Raw genomic sequence first — 19,374 nt, forward strand, 5'->3', positions numbered from 1 at the left:
CAGCATCGTAATTCTATTGATACTGTAGAATATGCCTGCAAAAAGAGCTCAGTTCTTCACAATTACAAAACAGCAAAATGGTGCAGTACTGTGATGGCATGCCATTTCTATTGCTACTGCTGGGGAATTACCTTTCCAACAGAAAAAAATGCTAGTCACCCTATTGCTGACTTGGATGGACTTGTATATTAACTCCTTGCAATGACTTCTCCCAGAAAAGCAAGTTGATGTTTGATTTTTTTTCAGTAGAAATTTAAGAGTGGCAGAATTCAGCTGTTATTTAGTGAGCTCTGAATTGGTATTTTGTTCTTCTGGAATAAATTGTTCATACTTACAGCTAAGTTAAACGGTTGGGGTGTCATTCCTCTAACCTGGAACCTGGAACCATTTGTACTAAGAACATTTAAAAGCCTTTAAATGAAGCATCTAAAAGAGTATCAGAGCAGGCTATATAATTTTATACTTTGATGCATAACACAAAGGTCTGATGGTGAGATAAATCATAAAAATAAAGGAAATGGTGTGTGGGGGTGTGTGTCTGTGTGAATTCAGCAGTTTCTTCTCTATTGGGATAATCTGCTAATGTGTGTAATAATGTAGAGTCACCTGCTGATGACAGATGGTTTATGGGGATTGGAAGTTAATGAAACCCTGCCTTCCCTCAGCGTTTCTTGTGGGAGAGCAGTAGAAGACACTGCATGACACAGAACTTAAGCTGTTTGCACCAGGCTCCTCTCTGTTGCTGTTCTCTCTAAAGAAATCTGTTCATAAGCCTTTCAAAGGTGAATGTACTAAGTAGAGTCTTGCAGACTAATTTACACAGCCTAATTTGTATTATCCTCTGTTTTTGCCTAATTTAGGTTATTCCCTTTACCTTGGATAGTTAAGACCTGACTCCAGCAATGACTAAAACAGACAAGCTCTCCTGCATTCTTTTATTAATTAAACAGTCTTCCTAAGAAACCTTGCTTATGAATCTCTGGAGCTTGTTAACATTTGGGTTTGTTTTCTGGAAAAAAAAAAAAATTGCTGCTTTCCCTTTGCTTTTTGCAGTAGTGATCATTAAATGATGGAGTTCACTTTCACCTAAATTCCCTTCCACTCTCAGCCAGTTTGTGCCTACTAGTCAGCAGAAGATCTAAAATAGCCACTCCCTTAATGGTTTTCTTCACCTTCTGAAGAAAAAGCTGTCCCCAGCATATTCCAAGAACTTGTTGGACTGTCTCTGTCTTGTATTTCTTTTCCAACAGAGAAAAAAATTAATTCCGAGAAGTAATTAAAGCTGTCAGGTTTTGTCCTTTTGGATGCTTCCCTTGCTTGATCAAAAAAGTCTTCTCTCCACCCAATTAACTAGTGTATAGTAAACTTCTGTCATAATACCCTGTTTTTCCCCTTTCATCTTCTTTCAGAGCTGTTTAACAAATCTTCATCTTACCTATTCCTGTACTTCACAGCAAATGTTCTTTCTTGATATACAGTGCAACTTTGTTTCTCTTTGTTTTTGTTGTATTGCACACATTACAAGGTAAAAATATTTCCTCTCACTACATCCTTCTATATCAATATTGCTTTCTCATCAAATACCTCTGATGCTGATTCAGATATACTTCTAGTTCTGTACAAAGATTTCCACTTTTTTTTTCCCTTTGCAAGGCTGTCTGGAATTTATCACTTTGCTTTACTATAAGCTTCTGATTTGAACAACTGAAAATGTCAGCTATATAACAATGAAAGAGAGATTTTAAAGTACTGTTATCAAATACATAAATAGCATATGTTTATTAAATCACTGGAGATAAGTAGATCTGTGAGAAATTAATAAAACATACAAATATAAATATACATTTAATTTTCTTGACTCTTCTAGTCCTGTACTATTTAATGTGCAAAACATTTGTTTCATGGAAATGAAAGTTAGCAGTTTCTCTTTTGGTATTTTGGCAAATAGAAGTTTGGTAACACACTATTAAATACTCAAAAAACCCTCACAGAAATAATTTCTAGATGTCAATTCTAGATTCCTGAAACTCAGCTTATTCCTTTTTCTTTTCCCAAATAATGCATTGCATCCCTGGTTACATTTGCACGATCTAGTTTTGCTCAGCAGAGCTAAATAGGAGGAGTATTTGGTGTCTTTAAGTTTGTTTGCAAATGATGGCAAAATAGCTTGATTAGATTCCTGTTTATATTTAGAATGTCGATGCAGATCCACAATGAATATTATTTAAACTGTCATATAACCTGTACTACATGAAGTAGATAACTGTGGCAATAATTTTATGACTTTAAAAAATATCTTTAAGACCATTTAATTAATAAAACAATGTGGCTGGTGTTCTCACTATGAACGAAGAAACAGCTTCCTGAATGTTTGATTCATTCTGTTCGCTTTGAATAAATAATAATTCCATTTGAGGATCACATCACAGATAAATGTATATTTTGCAGTCATACAGCTTGAATAGTGACAAAATACTAACACCAATTGAGAAGGAGTCCTACCTGTGATATGGCAAGCTCATATGACCTTAAATTATATAGTTAAAGACTAGTAGCCTTTAAACTGATAGGTTTCTGTATAGTTAGGCTGAAAGGCATTTATTCTTGTGGAGACCAAATTCAAATTTAGATTGGCTTCTGCTGATAGTAAAATGAGTGGATGAAGAGAGTTCTTAATCCTTTATTATTTGTATCTTTCCTGTGCACTAGGAATAATGATCACAAAAAATGTAGACTTTAAAATTCCATGTGAGTTACTTAGGTCTAAACAGTTGGTTTTTTTTTTCTAACTCACATCTATATGCTCTAATGCTATCTCTTCTCTTATATTCAGGTGTTGATTAGTCATCTTTTCAGACCCATAACCAGGTACCTGTCTAAAGATTTCTCAGGATTCTCAATCTAGATAAGAGTTCTCACACCTACTTGCTACCTGAACACTGCCACTGCCTTTCACACAAGGATTCAGTCCTGTGACATGAATATTTAACGAAGGAAACTGGGTGGAGTACTTCTAACACCCAGGTGTGGCTGTAGAAGCCCATTTTGATTCTGTGTCAAATTACTGGATTAAATGAGTTTATTCTATCACTGCTTTTGCCATATTCCTGAGACAGCAGATATGCAGATCCCTAATTCCTCCTTTTCTTTTAACTCATCTTTCAAGATGATAGCTTCTCAAGGTCTAGGATATTTTCAGCTTAGGATTCCTCATCTGCTTCTTCAATTTAATTTCTGCCTTGCTCAGAGAAATGTTAGCAAGACATTCAGCCCAGGTCCTTATACTGCTTCTCCTTACAGTGCTTTATTTGCTCAAAAAATAACAAAACCTAAAGTTTATTTGGGATCCCATGGGGTTACAAAATGACATCCCAAAGTGATGTTTAAACGGTAGAAACAAAGCATTTTATATTGCCATTTGATAAACTTCCAGTACCAAGTAAGTGAGAAAACAGGTGAGCCACTTTCCAAAGTAACAGAAAAGAAAATTATCAGTTTGTGGATAGGTGAGAGCAGCCTGCTCTGAGTAGAACAAGTCTTTGCCTTAAGGTTCACCGCAATTTTTAATAGATAAGGCCCTTCAGTGGTTAACCGATCTCCTCGTAAAACTTGAGACCCAAAAAGAGAAGGCATCCTTCCCCAGCTTAGAATTAAAAAGCTAAACAAAACCTTGTACCCAAAGTTCTATGAACAGAGGCTGAGAATATTTGCTCAAAGGAGAAAAAAAACCCACAATTTCAGGAGAGCACTAATCTGCCTTGTGAAAGACTGAAGGGGAAAAAGGAAGGGGAAATTATATGATGCTATAGGATTTGTTTCTTTTGAGGTGAAGAGCAGGTATGGCAAAGCAGTCACCTAAGAGGGGCCTAGGTGGGCCAGGGGCTTGTTCTTGTTTTGTTTTGTTTTCTTTTAAAATCTGGATAGGTCCTCAACTGTTTGGAATAGGTTATACCTTTCCAGCTAATTAAATGTTGCAGCAAGACAAAGTTTTATTGTATTGCCTGAAAAAAAAGAACATGGAAAAAAGCTTGCTCAGTGCTATGCCAGGCAGCCAGATTCTTGCCAGAGTTTTTGTCTGGTTAACTACAGTTAGGCTCAACTTTTGTATAAAATAATGCACTTTGATCTGTTGGGTTTTTGTTTTGTTTTTTTTTTTCCTCTTCTTCAGTATAGCTATTCTATTCTTTACCTAGTAAAATTACTGCCATTCCTCATGTGGGAAATATAGGAAGGGTCACTCAAGCTGGGTTGTAGGCCTCAGTGATTGCGCGTGTTCAGAGCAGACAGTTCATGGCTACTGTATGCCGCTTCCAGTCACCCTCCTCCCCCAAGTGTAACTTGTTTCCCTGAAATATAATGGTCACATTTTCTACTTCCCTCCCGGGCTTAAGAAGTTGAATCATTTTCCTTTCCTTTTTTCTTTCTTTTCTTTCTTTTTTTTTCTACCAGGAATTCTCCCTTGTTACTCGACGGATAGACTCAGAATTCCTTGATAATCCCCACAAAAAACCAACATTTACTTACTCCCTTTTCAGTTAGTCATGCTTGTGCTTGCTCTGGTAGGACTACTTCTTTCATCACGTTGCTCCCTATTGTCATTCCTACAGAGGAGAGAGTAGCCTCCCATGTTTTTTAACCTCTTTAAAATAGCCAGATCTGTCTGTGACAGCCACCAGCATGTTATGTGCCTCTAATGCACTAATTTATGGGAAATCTGGAGAAATAAATTTATTTGGTTTAGATGAATAAAAAATACAGCAATGGAGATTTTAAAAATTCCTATATTTATTCTACCCTGTATTCATGTTTATACATATACGTGTATGGATGTGTATTTAAATGTACATATGAATTGAGGAAAGTTTGGGGGATGTTATCCATAAGCCATGGATTTGGGATTGCTGTCGTGATGTGTTTGTGTGAATTGAAGAGAACAGTATATAGAGAGAATGGAAAAAGATCAAATGTGATGAAGCATGGATCACATGAGAGCTCTTTGGCAACATTCAGAATAGCTACATTATTCATTGTGCATATGGCTTCTAATGGATTTTAATAGGATGTTATTGTGCTGGCCAGCACAGTAATTTCTTATTGTGGTTTAAAACGTCTAGGAAAACATGAGAATGTTATAATAGTTTATCTAAGTTTTTGTTTTTTTTTTTTTTTTCCTTTTATCCTATCTATGCAATTTGTTCCTATTCTTGGGCTGCAACCATGCTGTGGTTTGGACAAGAAAGTGATGTTAACAGGAGAAGAACACTGTCTTTACTTTGAAATTCATGGGGCGGGGGGGTGGGGGGAGGGAAGTAATCAAATTTTCAAACCAAACCAGTTGAGTAGGGTGGAGAGATGTGGGAAAAAGAATGCCTCATTTTGTCCTGGCTATGCCAGCATTTCTTACGTGGTTGACCAAGGATTTATACTACACTTAGCAAATATCTAATTTGCTCTGTCCTTTAAACTTTAAAAGTTTTTATAGGATGCTTAGCTCCGAGTCATGCTATGTTTTGCAATAGTTTGAGATTATTAATACTGAAATATTCTTTCAGGATTCTTTAGTTGATAAATATGCAATTCATAATTAAAAACACACAACCACCACAACCAGTAAAAAGCAAACAAAATTTAAATAGTACTGAAATCATCATGGAAGCCTGAAAATACAAAACTGGGACAGAATTTAAATGCTGACCATTTACGGAACAGTGATCTCTCTCACAAACACTTGTGCTCTAAGAAGCCACTGTATCTTGAAGTACTTGTGCACAGTATTTGGTGAGTAGTGTTATAAACCAGTAACCTGAAATTATACAGTAAAATGTTAAAACCCACAAAGTACAAGGGGAATAACTTGAAGAAAGCTTCTATTGAAATGCTTTCCATTGAGAAAATATTTAAGAGCATGGTCCACAGAAACATAATGGCAGTGGTGACTACTAGAAGTGCATTTGACAGAAAGGGATTCTTAGAATCAAGGAAAAAAAGCAAATCTCGCCCCAGCACGTACAGATAATCTTTCTGCAATACCACCTGCTAGCAAGAACCCACCTATAGGCCAGCTCTTCCTAAAGAACAGTACTAAGTAACAGTGGAGGACTGAACTACGTTTTTGTTAAGTCTTTCAGTTTTAATAACCTACGGTGCTGTCTTTTAATGTAAATATTTCTCAACATTGACACTAGAAACTATAGAAGTAGCAGAGCTCCTATACAAGCAATTTACATTTAGTAGTGCATGGGGACTGTTGTACCTGTAGGAATGCTGAATCAGGATACTGGGACACCCATCTGTAGTTGTAAGTCACCACTGGCAATGCTTCTTGGGCTGACAGAACTTAGATATCATGTCTGCTTTAAAGAAAAAAATAATGGTAAATGTGATACGAATTTGCATACATCAAGTGCTTTTGCTTTTGGGCTGCGATAATTGCATGTCCATTGCTTTATCTATATCTGTTCTTTGTCAAGACTTTGATAGGAGGAGGAGGAGGGGACGAGAGGGATACCAGAGAGGAGAGACTGAAAAGATTGCACCAGAGCAAGCCAAAAAAAACCAAAGCAAGCCAAAACACCAAAGCAAGAACAATTATTTTTTTATAGATTAAATTCACAGCAGATAGGAAAGAAAGCAAACCCAAAAATGTAAGCAGGAGTGTTCAGAAGATAGAATAAGCTCTTTTATGTCATTTAAGTGCTTTCAGTTATCTGATATCAGGTTTATGCTTTTCTAGGACTCTACTGTAAGTCTGGTTTATTTTATGTCTCTGGTTAAAGAACTACGGTAATTGCATCCCCAGAAAAGTAAGCCATTCATAATAGAACTTTCTTTCTAACATGATCGATCTATCAGAGGCACACAACAGAATTCAGAATTCCTGAGTTAAGAGTATCTATAATGATATGTACCTTTGGTTAAGCATCATTCTGCCTAGATTTCCCAGGACACAGCAAGCATCCATAGCATTGCAGCAGAGATGCTCTGGATACAAAACTATGATTCTTTCGTAGAAGAAAATGCCAAGTGCCCTCAATTGAACCTCATTTGTTAATAATGAAGACAGAAGAATCCAGCAGCTAGTAATACATGCACAGTCATACTTACTGTGTAGGCAGAGACCAAAATTCTGAGAAGTCCCAATGTCAAAAAGCTTGGACATCAGGTCCACTATAAAACTATCTGATAATTATGATTTGGCTTTCTAACACACCTCACTAAAGACCTGCTCATCCTTTTATCTTCCAAAAAGTCTGGAAATGTATGGCTAATTACAGCACAAGAGAGGTTCTCAGCTATCCATGACAGAACCTCTCTGAGTATTGCTCAACAAAATTACTTCTCTGCTTAATAAAATACCACTCTGCTGACTAGACTGATGGCATCATTGCAATTTCCTTGTTGGTCCACTTTTTTCCATATTCCCAGCTCATTATTCCTCTTATCCCCATTTGAACCACAAATTCATTTCAGTATTAACTTAAAAAGGTTTTCATTTTGCTATTTCCAACCTGACTTAAGACACTAACTCCCTTACTTCCTAAAGATAACATCTAGGCTATGTCCAGTTCTTATTTTAGGTTCAGAGAGACCTTGAAAACATCTTTCTCTCTTGCATTTCTGCTGCTTTTTGGTGAAGCATTTAGCACAAGAGCATTTAAACTATGGTTGATTGCAGGTGTACAGGACTACAGCTGACAGCTGATACAGGCCTTGGAGAAGTGCAAAAGACAGGAATGAAGATGGTGTGGAGTTACTTAGCATTTTCATAGAAGGAACACAGCTCCTGGAATATTAGTGCAAGAGGAATCTGTCTTGTAGTCTAACACTGTGGCATTCAAGATGGCAATGGATGTACTGGGGCAAGAAGGTTCCCTTCACCCCTTTAGAATATAAATAAATTTGAAGGCAGAGTAGGAATACCAGTAATTTTTTATTCTGATAGACACATTTCAGGTATTCACAAAGTTTATTGAGGAGATTGTTGGGTTTTTTTACATGCAGTTTAAAGAAACCCAAACTGTAACATATAGCAAACAGCTTACATTTATTTACTCTTGGCTGGCAACTTAAGACAAATGTCAATTGGAGAACTCTCCTTCTAAGCAGTTCAACACATCCACTTTGATACAGGAGAATTATAAAAAGGCTGTGTCCACCTTTACTTGCATCCTGCATAGTCTTCGTGTTGAACCATGTTTGGAATTGAATTTCGTCTTAGTTATTGCATGCTCCATGTAATACTGTGAAAAAATTTAGAGGGTGCAATGCGTGAAACTGTGTTTCTGTTTGAGCGGGTTAGTGATGGCTTAAAATACAGTCACATGAGCAATGATCCAGGATGTGTGATAGTGCTGAGGTCTTCAGGGCTAGATTGATGAATAACCTATGGTCCCCCAAGTAGTGATGAAATAAAAGGTCTATCAAACTGGCACAGAATCGTGCAGTGCAGGAGTGAGATAATGTGGATAGCCACATACCTTGTGTGGCATTGCCCAGGGGAGGCAACAGCCGTTCATGCATTGGAGACCATTAAGGAGGTCTGTTGTCAACGGTTAAGCATGGAGAGCACATAACGAGTCTGGTAATGGTGACACAGGAATGTGCACCAGGCAGCCCAGTGTTATCAGTGGCCATCCTTTATCTGCCCCACCTTTGTGCATCCTCATGCCAAACACCTCACTACATAGCATTTCAACGTTTCACTGGTGTTGCTCATACTACCATGTAACTCCTTCTTAGGATGACACCAGGCACTTCACTGCCTTCTTCCCAAAGGGCATACTCCTCCCTTCTCTTTCCCTTGGTGAGTACAGTCCTGTGAAGTTGCTCTTTGAATCACCAGGGGTTTGTCTCTGGCCTCCACGCTGGGCTGCGGCGCAGTGATCTGCGTGGAGAGCTGCAGACTGTTTTGCGTCATGCTTTTCTTGTACCACTTCCACCCTTGTGCAATGTGTTGGAATGGTTTTCAGGACCTTGGCAGCTAGCTGTGCTCTCTCCTTGGGTGTGCCCTTATTTCCATTTTGCCATGCTACGTGACCAGGTGGCTCAGCATATGCACAGTACACCTGTGCACCCTCAGATCTGAGAAGGTTGCGATACAAAGCTTTTACTAATAGTTCATTCCTCCTGACCAGGCTTCTGCCACTTTATATGCTACATAATGCATACGACAATTAGGAATGTGCGTGTATATATATATACATATATAATTTATTGCTCTGTAGTTCCAGCTGCAGCATAATAATGGGTTTGCAAAGGGTAGTAATGAAAAACTTCATCTTTTTGGTTTTATTCTCTTGAGAACTGAACTATAGTGAATGAAATGGAATGCTCCTTTACGTACCCTTTTAAAACAAGCACTTGATCTGCCATAGCTCAAGATCTGCAAAAGCAAAGTATGATCCACTTTATATTAAAGAATTATCTAAACTACTGTTTGAGTGAGATTTAGAGATTATGAAAGAAATCTACCATTCCTACAAGCTAGTTTTGTCTGATAGTTTTCAAAATCACAGTGGGTAACATTTCAACAGATAAGCTTTGAGTTTGTTATGGCTGCAAACAATATCTGAAGATTTAAATAAAACACAATGTTTTGTTGTACAAACATTGCTTTTTACAGTGGAACATCACATTGTAACTTCCTCTAAATTATAGCTTATGACATAGAAATACAATATAACCTCTTTTCCCCTCCCATCTTTACAATCCCTCTCCCCTTTTTTTTTTTCTTTTTCATTTTACTTATTTGATTTCTAGGGTATATTTGCTGGAAAAGAGAATAATTGTCTAGGAGGACAACAGGGATTTAAAAGTTTAGCTATTGAAAAATCTGAACAAACTACACTGTAAATGTCTAGAAACTAGTATTTAGGTAAAAAGAACATCAAGATCTGTTTACTTGTTTGTATTTCATCTAGATAAACTTGTGATTTTAGGAGGCTTATCAGTGGTAATTTTGGATATTCCCCTTCCCTCTTCTCCAGGGGAGTTTTGATTGTTTTGCTTCTGGGAATGCTGAGGGTTTGTTTTTAATTTGGCATGTAAGGCTTAATTTTTATCAGATAAATTTCTGACTCTTGGAATTGGGAAAAAAAAAAAGCCTTTCCAAATATGAGAAAGGTATAGACAGTTCGTGGGGTTTTTTTTTTTTTTCCCTAAGTGGCCGCCCAGCGAAACAGCAGCTCACCCTGCTTGTTGCTGGCTGCTGTTCAGAGCCTTGTGTGGAGCTGGGAAACTGAAGAGACTTGTTCATCATGCAGCTGGCTGGGAAAGCCTGAGTTGCACCAGAGACAAAAGATGGAGGCACTTGCAGATGAAAAGGGTAGGTAGCTAGAGGAAAACCATACAGAGCAGCTGAGATTTGTCTTCCCACCCTCTTCCTACCAGGTGCCAGGAAAGCGTGGGAAGGGAGCGGTAGAGTAGGAACAGGAGAGAAGACACACGCCTGCCTTCTACCTATGGGAAGCAGTTGTCACCTGCCAGGTTTTAATGGTAGACAACCAGCTCCCTCCTGTCTTCTCAAGTACTGGCAAATAATGGAGTAAGCTTATGCAGAGTTCCTAATGGAGTGTTTTTACCATATTTTATTTAGAAAGGATCTAAAATAGTTTGAGCCCAACACTAGAACTGTTGTAGTTAAAAATGTGTTTGGTTAATCATGATGCTTTTAAGGGTTAACTTTAACAGTAGCTTTGTAATGTCTCTTGTTCTAAGCCACAGAAACCAAAGCCAATCTTAGAGTATGTTGGATTTGCCTGTGCCCAAACTTACGTCTTATTCAGAAATTCAAGCGCAGAATCAATAATCCTGTGTATTTCTTGACATTTCCTGGAAATGCTGGTATTTCTGAACAGTATAGCTTCATCCAGTTTGATCCAATTCCCTGTTGCATTATTGTTAATCAATAAAATATATTTTTAGAGGTAAGACTTGAATTTTTTTTAAGAATACCAGGTAGGAATTCGTACTTTCATCCAATTATCCAGTAGTAACAGGAGTGAGATTTAAATGCTATTGCATCTCCTTAGCAGTTCACATTTAGTAGTTTGGGTGCATAGTAGAATAATGCAACCAGTCTGTATTAATATATCTGTAATAGCAGAAAAACACACATCTCCCTTTTTCTTCAGAAGTAATAATGTATCTGTTTTCTGGACAGACACATGTTGTTTATTTTAATGTTTTATATACTAATTAGTTCTGTTCGGAGCCTAAAATAAACACACCTAAGAACATAAATGCATTTCATTAATTTTCTCTTAGAAGTTTCTCTTGCTTAATGGTGGATAGTAGGTGATACTGATGTAATCGTGGGATTAAGAGCAAACAGTCTGCAGGACTGTTCCACTTGATTTAATTTTAGCCCACTGCACTGCAGGGAACCTGTGGATCTTGAGACATTCCTATCTTCTCTGTACTGTTTTTATAAAGTTTATGCTAATTAATAATAAGGTAATTCTCTGTAATAATTATTATAATAATTAGTTTGAGGGAATTCTGGGAGCCTTAAGTGAACACTGTTATTTAGAATAAATGCTAAATTACAACATTGTAATTCAAATGTAAAATGAGATGTCCAGCCATTTTTATAAAGTCAGGATAGGTATTTTAGTAGTAATAGTTCCTTGTACTTAATATAATACTTAATACATCTGTACATGATGAAAAATCTGTACATCAAAGAAGTTATCAAGGAGTGTAAACACTTTATACATTTTACAAAACAGCTCTTTGAAGCACATAGATTATCAAGCTCAAATTTTCCAAAGCAGCTACTGTGTTGGGTGCCTTCGAACTGGGGGGTTGACTTGAGACACATTTCAGTTGAAAGGTTCTGTTTGTTTAAAGGTACCAAATGGTACCCTGGCATAATGTGTAATAGAAGTTACGTTGTGTGATTTTTATCTATTTAATAAGAACATTAATGGAGAAGAGAGGTTCTATTAATTTCATATTTAAATACACTTTGAATAAATATTGTCATTTTTCATCCTACTGAATGGCTTTCGTAGTCGTAAACACACAGTATTTTTTTCCTTTTTCAGGACCATCACATCAACTTCCCAAAGCAAGCTTGTCAAACATGCAGTTCACTTTGTTGTTTATGAAATTTGGCTGTGGTCAGATTAGCAGTTCAGTTTGCACCTTGATTACTTCTGCAATTTTACAGTCTCACATTAATAGCACAGTGCTCAGAAGGATGGCTTTTTGCCTCTTGCCCTAGATGCCTGTGACAGCTTGTTGTCTACTGTGCCTGACCTGGGGAGAATCCTCGTGTTTCTAGCAAAAGGCTGTTAGTTTTCCCTTTATAGTTTCAGACTAGCAGTCTGAATCAAAAGAACCCCAGGTTTCTAAATTTCAAATGACATAACAAGTTACTTCCAGGCATCTCGAACTAGAGCCGCTGAAGGACTAAAACTCTGAGATGTTTAGTTAGTTAAACTAACTCCTAGGCATATTTTCCTTAGATTGAATTAAAACTGCAGGTAAGGACCTAGGTTTCCTACCTACTGCAGGCAGAGAGGGAGACAATCTCTATCCTTCATCTGCTGAGCACTTAGAGCTAGCGAACAGGAAAGACTGGACACGGGAGCATTTTAGAAATCCTGCCTTGTTCTTAAGCTACATGCAGAATCATGCAGAGATGCCCAAGGAGGAGCCAGCTCAGTCAGCCAGCTCAGAGTAGCCACATCAGTGCCATGTTTGGCAAAGGCTAATAATATATGTGGTTCCTTAGGATTATTTCCTTTGTCCCATAATCATTTAATGTAAAAATATATAAACAGTCTTGAGAATACAGATTAGAGTATCCAGAATGAAATTCAAGGATTACAATGAGTCCGACAGTTTTAATACAGTTTCCACAGTCGGATTTCAAAGGCATTTTCAGTGTGGATAACTTATCTTCTGGGAAAATGTATCCGTTCTACTGTATCTAAGTGCTTAGCAAAGAAATAAATTCAGATTGCTACTTAAAATGCTTTTTCTTAGATGAGAACAATTCAGAATGGAAAACATAGTGAGTTGTCACTTGTGCATTTTTAGCTGACCAAACCAGCAGTTTTTGTTTGACTGTAAGCTCAACTGTGTTAGTGAAAACTATCAGTCTTTGTCATCGTACTTGACTTTGGATTGCTCAGGGAATTCACTGATGCTTTTATTAAGTTCTTGCATGTGCTCTGAAATGCTGCAAGACTTTTTCAAATGTCATATACCTTCAAGACTGTGGAGCTCCTATTGAGAGCAACAATTTTGCATGAAAGCAAGGGGAAGAGATCAAGATTGATGGTGCCTAAGAAAGAGGTGATTTCCAGATATTTATAGCTTAGTCTTTGATACAGACACTCTTAGATTCGCAGCAAAAGAATCCAATTTCCTATCTGCTGTAATTATACATAAATACTTAATCAAAAAGAATTCGGAAGTGTTACTGTGATCTATAGATCTAAATTAAGTAACTTATGTTAAATCTATGCTTACCAATATATACCATTTAGACTTAGTGACAGGACACTGCATGCTCTCAGAAAACAGAAGAGACATCTACAAACCTGGAAGAAAGAGACATAGTAAATGCAAAACCACATATGTAACAGATTCTTTCTCATTCTGAAGTGCATTCAGAATTGAAAAAAGGAAAGGGGTTACAGTTATTAGTTGTGTCTTCTGGCTGGGGAGACCTAAAAGACTCCCAAGCCCCTCTCTTCCTCTCCGAAATGCTTTTGTTATTTATCCTCCATTGCTCAACAGAATCAGTACTTTCAAGTTCCTGTCTCTTAGGACAAAACACAGATAATATATGTTTATTTTCAGTCTTTACTTCAAAACAGGTGGTATCTTGCTGAATCTTTACACTGAGTAGATTATCTAGTTATCTGACCCAGCAGTAAGACTCAAAAACCTGACAGCAAAGTGTGAGGCTAATTCATATCAAACTTTTCTCACCTTCTCTTACATTGAACACAAAGAGTTACAAGTACAATAATTTATGTTCATACTGTTTTTTGCATATATTTTATTTCTGGAACTCTTCCAAGTTCAGAAGAGTTTAAATATTCTCTCAGTTCTTCAGTGTTGAATGATTCCTGCTCCTGGTTTTGGTGCTGCTTGTTTTCTGCTTTTTCAAATCCCTTTTTAGAATCATTTTTCCACAAGTTGCTAGAAAAATACGGATTTAATATACCAACTCAGGAAACTGAAGAACCGAGGATGCCTGCATAAATCAATCTTTTGCTGAATAAAGGCACAAGTGATTTTTTTTCTTTAGTCATCTTAAATGTGGATCAGAAAACAGTAATCAAGTTTGTGAGAACCAACGTGTGTGGTATATTTTTTCCTACTGTTGCATATCTCCGTTCTAGTATTGCATGTTAATTAATGCATGTAAGGCATTTGCCCAATGCTAACTTCATAGTTCTTTGCAACAGGTTCTCTGCTTCTGTAGAGGTGCTTACTGAAGGACTTGCTGCCACCCTTCTGCAGCTCTTTCTCCTATCCTCTAATTGAGTCCCTTTCATAGTTGTAATTTGTCTGCCAAATGACTTATCAGTTGGAAAGGCTCAAGTCAGATACTACTTCCTTTTTTGCTTGTTTTTAACTGAGTGCTGCCAGAAGAAAGAAGGGGTTAAAGCGTGGGAGGATTGCTAAGAAAAAGGGTTTGGTTAATGACACACAGGACTGCATCTCACACACCATAGTTTGTTTATTCTTCTGTAAACAGCAAAAAGAATTATCATCATCATGGTAAGGCAAACAGTACTCTCTTTTTTCCCCCTCTTTAAACTCCACCAGAAATCTTTGGGTTAATCCATGAATAATTTTTTAAAATCATAAAATCAACTGATCTCCATTAGTTTAATAGAGCGTCTCTTTAACTGACAGATGCTACTGTTGACAGAAGGTGATGGGGTAAAGGTTTTAGTATATGGAAATAACTAGCTCTGGGGAAGAGGAGATGAGCAGGCATGCCTTTTCTGACATGCCTGTTCTTTTTTATCAACCTCCTTTCCTAAATACTCCTGTAAGGATCTGTGCAATTTTTATTCATGCTTCTTTGTCTTTCCTGAGCTTTTTCAACAGATTTCTATTTATTTGATTTTGCATGATTTGCTTCTTTATGTTTTGCTGAGGTTTTTTGATACATCTGATATCTAAATCTCTGTGTTTGACACCTAAGAAATAATATGGGATTTATTCTTACATCTATGCTCCTAGAACTGATTATTTCCTTTCAAAAAATCAGTTAAACATGCAGGCTTAGTATTCTCATTAGTCTATATGCTGTTGCAGAATGTTCAAATTTCAGTGTACATTTGAACTAAAAATTTAGTTTTACAGTGAAAAAATAAATTGGAAGCAGATAGCTCCTGTTCTCCTGATAGACAGGAACTGCTTTGCTAAAATATCCTGACTTAGTAGAAACCAGAAAATAGAAATACTTTGGGGAAAATATGACTATTAAGAAAACTTATGTTTGTTTCACTTCACTCTGCTCAACAGTCTCACATTTATAGCTCCTTGGTTATTCAGCTAAGTTCCCAAATCTAGATAACTACATTCCCTGCATACAGAGAGCTCAGGTAAAGCTGAAATTGTTCAAAATCCAGCTACTGCTGTTTATATCCTCTGTAAGTGTAGCAGGCAAAGGGCTGGAAGAGGAAGGGAGTAAATTCTGTGCAGAGTGGACTTGTTAAATTTAAAGTGTATTTCTTTCTCTGCCTCTGAAGAGGATACTGTAGACTTGGAATCTGATGTATTTAAAAGAAATGCTAAAAAAGTTTAATGCGTATATGCCAAACTCTTGGTATTTGGAAGAAGGCAGTGTGTGGGTTAAAATAACCTAAGTCCTTCCTTTCATAGTAGTAAGCTCATTTCTGTGGCTTTGTGAAGGGTCAGCATAAACAAGGAAAAATTATTGCAGTGAATTGAAGTAATTCAGATCTAGTTGACTGATGGCAAGGTAACTGGCAAAGTTTAGAAATCGTTTAGGTTAACTTAAAATATAATTGCTTTTTCCTCCTCAGTGAATCACCAAAAAAAAATTTGTTTCAGGTCAAATATTTTGTTAAGTATATTTTTTTCCCCATGCTTTTAAAATAAGAACACAAGCAAAAGCAGCAAGCCTTTATTTCTGTCCACAGCTCGCTCACTCTCTCTCTGTCAGCAGTTAGGGCACTCACCTGTAGGAGATCTTCTCTCTGTAGGACTTGAAACAGGGACTCGAGTGGGTCTTGTACTTCTCAGACTTTTCTCTCTTAACTTTGATTTGTACATCCTTCCTTCTAGTTTTCCTACTAATATTTTTACAGCACATTGTGCCAGCAATACTCCAGATGAATTTTCAGCGTAACAAAACCTGGCACTACTAGAGTTGAATATTTGAGTCCCAGTCACTGCAGAATGTTAGAACCTGAAGAGCAGTAGTTTATTTAAATCTTTTTGGCTAATGCACTTTTGGGGATATCACGTGACTGCTAGAACTCCGAGGCTTTCTGTTTCTCATGATTGTGAGAATTAAGATACTGTGATTTAAAGATACCCAAAGTTACTGACATTCCAGTTTAAACTTAGAAGAGTCCTACATTCTTAGAATTGCTCAAGATAGAATGTCTCAGAGGTTTTCATGTTACTTGAAATCCAGTTATTTATGACCTTCTAGTGAATTATAAAGCTCAAACTTACTCTTCACTAAATATTGTTTGTTGCATTTTTTCCCCTCTGAAGGGGAACATACACTAGCAAATAAATGTTTAAATTACAGAACTGTCCACACTAGGTATTACCACCTGTTAGTTACCACAAAGTTGCTAATGACTGGTAAAAATACAGTTTTTTTCTATAATGTGTGCTCTAAGAAGTGTTTTCAGTCATGTTCAACTGACTCAGATGAACTAACCTAAGAAAATAACATCCAGTTGATCCCTTGAGACACAGCCTGAAGTTCTGATTCAACAAATCATAGTAGTTCATGCATTCTCTCCACTGGAGACCAGCAAAGCACATGTTTAATTACATTGTTAAATTAGGGGTTTGGCTGTGGCAACTTACATTAGCTAATGAAAAAAAAAACCCAGCCGAAAACAGAGGAAATATTTTAATACTAACCTAAACAGGTATGAATATAAATACAAACAAGATTTACATTTCTTGGTTAAGAAGGCGGCGTTTTGCTTTCAGATTAGAACAGTGCTTTGAAGATTTGTGCATGGCTTCCTCCATGCTGTCCGAGGAACGGATAGGCAAGTCCTCTGTTTTTTTCAGTTGCCGACGCCTTTGATTAGGAATTTCTGAAATGACTAATGTCTCAAGGGTAAGAATGCTTGAGCAGAAATAAGTTGAAGAAGCCTGATCTGCAGAGCAAAGGATACGTTTTGCCTTCTGAAAAATCAAACATTTCAGGATATGTCTTGCCTTCTGAAAATCAAACATTTCAGTGCTGTGGTCTGGAAAGAAAGCATTCCTGTGCTGTGCTCTGTCAGGCTGGGCCCCACTTTGGAGCCTCTTGAGCAGCTCAGTCTCTGTGCCCTCTTGCACTGGCAATACTGGCTCACCTACATTATCTGAGTTAAAATACAAGCTCTTCAGGGCAAGTACCTGGCCTTTTATGTGTTTTGAAAGAGCTGTATATAATTAAGGTACTTTGTATGAAGAAATTATTTCAAAACAGTTTACATAGGGCAGCTATTTCAAGATCAAGAAAAAATCTTTAGCCTCGTTCCCTGAGGAAACAAGGCTTATGTGACTGGACTGGCTGACTGTCCCTCCTCCCTTCCATCCAACACCTTTTGAACTTGTTGGACAGTTTAAACTACATTTTAAAGGGGGAGACGTCTCAAAGATAATTAAGTTCCCATGGATCTTAGGAAAATCAGCTGCTGGGAAGAGAGAAATCCAGATTCACAGTGCAAATAACTATTTTTTTTTTCCAAGCATAATCTTGCAAACCCAAAGGTTGACTGGAAGTGTAATAACGACTGTCAGGTTGATAATGTAATCCCAACTAATTTAGAGGACTGACAGCTATTATGCATCCAAATATTAATATGCAGATTGACACGATAATGAAATTAATTTTCCCTATTCTGGTGTTTCACTGGTCTTTAATATGAACAATATAAGCATCCTCCTCGCACTTGTAGTTGTTATGAATTTTCAGATAAATTAGTGTCACTCATTGCTTATTGCCTTGCTTTATGTTTTCCTGAAAATGTCATTTTTAAACTTTTTTTTTTAGTTAGCAATGTTCATTAATGTCTCCTTATCCCTTCCTTATAATTAGTTAGTACTGGCAATACATATGTAGAATCAAGAAATTAGATAGTAATTGGGCTGCATTACTCATGACTGTTTCATCTGATAAGGAAATGTAGTTGTTTTAGTTATCACTAAACCACTTCTAACTGCCTGAGCTGTATGAACTCAACACGGCCCTCAATGTTGCTCTCTTATTTAATTGAGTGTTTTGGTTTTACTGGTTGAAAGAAGTCAGTGAAGGGAGGGAAACAACAGACATAAAATTTTCTCATTTGCAAGCTATTTCACTATCTCAGAAAACCCCCCAACAAGTCAGAAATTGAAGCTCAAGGTCATGATCATAGACTTGCCTATTTGAAAGCTGCACTATGCGTGCAGAGACAGGACTTCGTTGGTGGTACAATTTTATATCAGTTGTGTAACGCACCTAAGGAACGTCAGGAAAGACAATGGTTCCCGTGGATTTCTGTTTGGTTGTGGTGTGATAAGTTATGCGAAAATAACAAACTTAATACTTTTTCACCAGGAGGGGGACGTGACCATATTAAAAAGGCCCTTATTTTCTTCAGTAGCCAGAGGGCCAGACACTCTGCAGGCCGGGCCGTCCGGCCAGCTACAGGCGGGTTGACCTGGTGTCCCTCCCGCCTCCACGCAGGGCCCTCAGAGACTTGCGTGGCCCTTCCTGTTGAAGCTGTTCCACTTCATCTAAGTAATTAAGCGTTAATTAGAAGAGGACTCGTTTAGCAGTCATTAAACATTAAATACTAATTGAGCGCCCGGGGAGAGCGCCGGCACCATTAAGCCGCGGAGTCATTCTCACGACCGGGGACGGGGCAGCGGCGCGGGGGGAGCCGCCGAGGCCCCCTGCAGCCGAGGCCCAGGCGGGTCGGGCGGGCGGCGCGCCCGGGGCAGGCCGAGGCGGCAGGCGCAGACGATCGTGAGCCGCACCCGCCGCTGCCAGGTGGAAAATGCGGGTTCATCTCCCCGCAGGGCTTTGAACCGAGATCTCCCAGGACGGCCCCAGCCGCCGGGCGGGGCCGGCCCCAGCATGCCTACCCGGGCAGGGCCTGCCGCGGGGCTGGGGAGAGCGACGCCTACTCCCGCGCCCTTCCTGGGAGT

The 19,374-nt window shown here is 38.0% G+C and overlaps 1 protein-coding gene across 1 annotated transcript in view; it reads left to right on the plus strand.

The window, feature by feature from the left end:
* CRYBG1 (crystallin beta-gamma domain containing 1) overlaps positions 1 to 19,374 on the plus strand; it is a 102,470-nt gene that overhangs the window by 34,284 nt on the left and 48,812 nt on the right. The gene's annotated exons all lie outside the window — the stretch shown is intronic.

The sequence above is a fragment of the Chlamydotis macqueenii genome, chromosome 3 (genome assembly GCF_036417535.1).
Source record: "Chlamydotis macqueenii isolate bChlMac1 chromosome 3, bChlMac1.mat, whole genome shotgun sequence".
In the NCBI taxonomy this organism is placed as follows: Eukaryota; Metazoa; Chordata; class Aves; order Otidiformes; family Otididae; genus Chlamydotis; species Chlamydotis macqueenii.